The sequence below is a fragment of the Suricata suricatta genome, chromosome 15 (genome assembly GCF_006229205.1).
Source record: "Suricata suricatta isolate VVHF042 chromosome 15, meerkat_22Aug2017_6uvM2_HiC, whole genome shotgun sequence".
NCBI classification, from domain to species: Eukaryota; Metazoa; Chordata; class Mammalia; order Carnivora; family Herpestidae; genus Suricata; species Suricata suricatta.
In genome coordinates, this window is record NC_043714.1 from 36,634,387 (window position 1) to 36,637,699 (window position 3,313).

The following is a 3,313-nucleotide window of genomic DNA, read 5'->3' on the forward strand; positions in this document are numbered from 1 at the left end:
CGGGAGGGAGGCGGCGGCGCGGCCGCTACCAGGTGCAGGGGGGAGGGCCCGCGGCGGGGTGGGGGGGGAGGTGGAGGTGGGAGACATCTGTGTCGTGCGGGGGTCACGGAGGTCAAGTATATGTTAACAATGGGCAGGCCCGGCTCGCTAGGGCGCGCGGGCGGGCGGCCTCCCTCCCAGCCTCGCCCTCTCCAGTGCAGGCTGGACGTGAGGCTGGCTCCCTAATGAAGCCTTCCCGGGCCGCCTGCTCGCCGGCGGCCCGGGTGCCCTGCAGTAACCCAAGACGACCACTTTCCCCGGCCATCTGGAGCGCTCCTGGCTGCCCTGCCTGTGTCTCATCACTGGCTGGAGAGACAGCTCTGCTAGAAATCAAGCCACTCTCAGATCTCCTCTCTAATCCCCTTCTGTTAGCTGATTTCCAGACTGACTATTTGCCTTCGCATTAGATAATAGCCTTAGAGAAAACAATTATCATTTTCTTTTTTTTTCTCTTTGTTTTTCTACTTCTCTCATAGTATACCGTTTAGAGAGAGACCTCTTTCTATCTCACGTTTGGGTGGATATGTCCCCCTCCCCCAGACATTAATATCAATAGTTTGGGGAGGGGGGGAGTCCCAGAGGAAAAGATAGGGTGAAAGAATTTCAGATATTTCCAGAGTAAATAAATAATCTCTCAGTGAACAGGGCCGACAGTTTGTACAGAGCAAAAAAGGGCTTGAATAATAATGAAAATATTAATATGTAGGTCAAATATGATCAGATAATGGCTTGCAATAAGTAAAATGAAATCTTTTATAATTATTATGGAACGGTGCCACTACCGCAAATGTTATTATATTTAGTGCAACAATTTGAAATCCTACCCTAAACCAGGTTCTTTTCCCAACTGGCCTAAATCAATGCAAATTGTCCTATGTGCATGCTTCTAAATCTCATCTTTACAAAGGGGAAAAAAAATGCATAAGATAGACTCAGAGTCGGCCTGATGCAGAGGGAATTGGTGAGACATTCCTGGATGTTGTTTTTTAAAGCGGTGCTCCAAGTGTGTAATAGTGAGTAATATCCCTCCCCCCATCCTTTTACACCCAGCTGGACCTTCCAATTCTGAAGTCTTTTTAGACTTCGCTAATTTTTGGCAATTCATTTCCAGAAAACACTCACTGTTCATTCTGCCCTCTCCTTGGGACTTTTGACTAATGAATTCTAATGGATTAATGAATTGTAATGTTGAGTCTTGGTATTTGATATTATGATGCTGTTAATTTGAATCTCTAATTTTATCAAGTTGGACATTCTATAGGAACTTCTGCATTTTTTATGCCCCTTGCAAATCTTAACGCCATTAATAATCTTAAGATACAAAATTTACATATACTTCTATAACATCTTTGTGTAGGGAATTACGTCAAAACTTATGTTTTCTTTAAAGAAGCAAAAATATTTTGGTATTTTATTATCCTATGACTTGTGTTCTTGCTTCTGCCCCCCAAGTTGAAAATGAATGATCTGGATTCTGGAACAGTACATTTATCCTTATTAATAAAACAATATCTGAATCAGGAATGGTTTTTGTGAAATAGTGTTACTTCTAGAATCATATTTTAAATTTAGAATTAAAGTAAATCAACAAGTTTTAGGATGTAAAAAAATTGGGGAGAAATAAAATATACATATCCTGCCATGCTTTTCTTCTCCCTATAAATTGTGCCAATATAGGTGTGAAATTATAATAGAAATGTTAAACTTCAAAATCAATGGACAGTAACTCACAGGAAATCAAAGCCGAGTTTTACGTTTCCAGGCTAGATGCACAGCACCGGGGCATATATTTAAATCATGTTTTGTAAGATTCTACAGTCTTACAGGATCTGCCTTTATGCCAGTCATGCCACTGGAAAAACAGTAATCGTTGTTCTAGTTATATTTCTTTTTTTAAAGAAATACCAATGTTTTCTACTCCATTTGGCTTTACATCAGGTAGAATATATCACTAAATCTGAGGGTTTTTTTTTAAATTGTGATAACACACGTCCTTGAGCTGATATGGAATGACGCAGTATATTCCTTAATCCCACGTTCCACGCCCTTTACAAGTCTGTGTTCTACAAAACGTAGAGCATATTTTTCTGGAGGGTTTATCCTCGTATTATCTCCTAATTCCTTTATTTGGAGCAAATAAATACAGGGACCAACTCAAGCATGGAGTGATTCTTGAATTGCAAAATCTAGGAAAATAAAATCTATTAAATGGAAAGGAAGGAGTTTGTTGATATCTGTGGCGGGAGGATGTGAATTACCTGAAAACCGCGCAGGTCTGCTAAACATTTGTTTACTCTAGCCTTGGGGCAGGGGATACACAGGATATAATGTTCATAATACAAGAAACTATTAACTGATACATTTTTTGAAACAATTATTAAGGAGACAGGGATCAGTATTGTCTTCCTATCAGCCACTCACAAAAGAGATCAAGTTTCTGTACCTTCAAGAGTGTTTAATTTGCTGCCCCTCCAAAATCATAAAAGTAATTAAAAAACAGAGATTGTTTAGAAAAATAGGCACCTACTCACCCTAATGAAACCATTAAATTGAAAAACAAAATACACAATAATGTGTCCAACTGTAAAAAAGTCCTTTCTAACAATTTTCTTTTTCTCACACTTCAGAAGATTTTTTTCTCACATCATTAAATTTTCATTATTGTAAAGGTACCAAGTTCTTTCAATTTACAGATTTTTTTCCAGAAATGCTACCTAAGGATGCTTTTTGTTTTCCCTTAAGCCAATCCTTAAAACAAAAAAAAAAAAGCTGAGGGCTTTCAATACACATTTCAGAGGAGTGCTTATTACCTTCTTTAGAGACGTGTGATTCACCTCTCACACACACACAAAAATTCCTATGCAAAATCTTAACAAGTACTTAATTAGCACCTTTAAAATTTTTTCTTATAGATCTTAAAGTTTTAAATGACTTCCATGCTGTGATTTTCTGTACCTTGAACAAGTCCTCCTGTTTGCATGGTTGATGAAAATCCTTAATTGCCATGTTGCTTATTTCTAACAAAAAATTATTTATTCTTATATTTATGAAAAATAGAGTATGATAAACATAAAGTATGGCAAGCAATAATTACATTCTTTTTTTTTTTTGGCCATATCTTTCCTTTTTCCTGTGTAATTTTATGTAGTTTACTTTTTTGAGCTTTGCATGGACAGGTTTTATTCCAAATCTTTGCAATTTTCTTATGTAAATTGTTTAAGGTTTCATTATAGGACACGGACAACAAATAAAAGAATAAACTTTAGGGATCTTT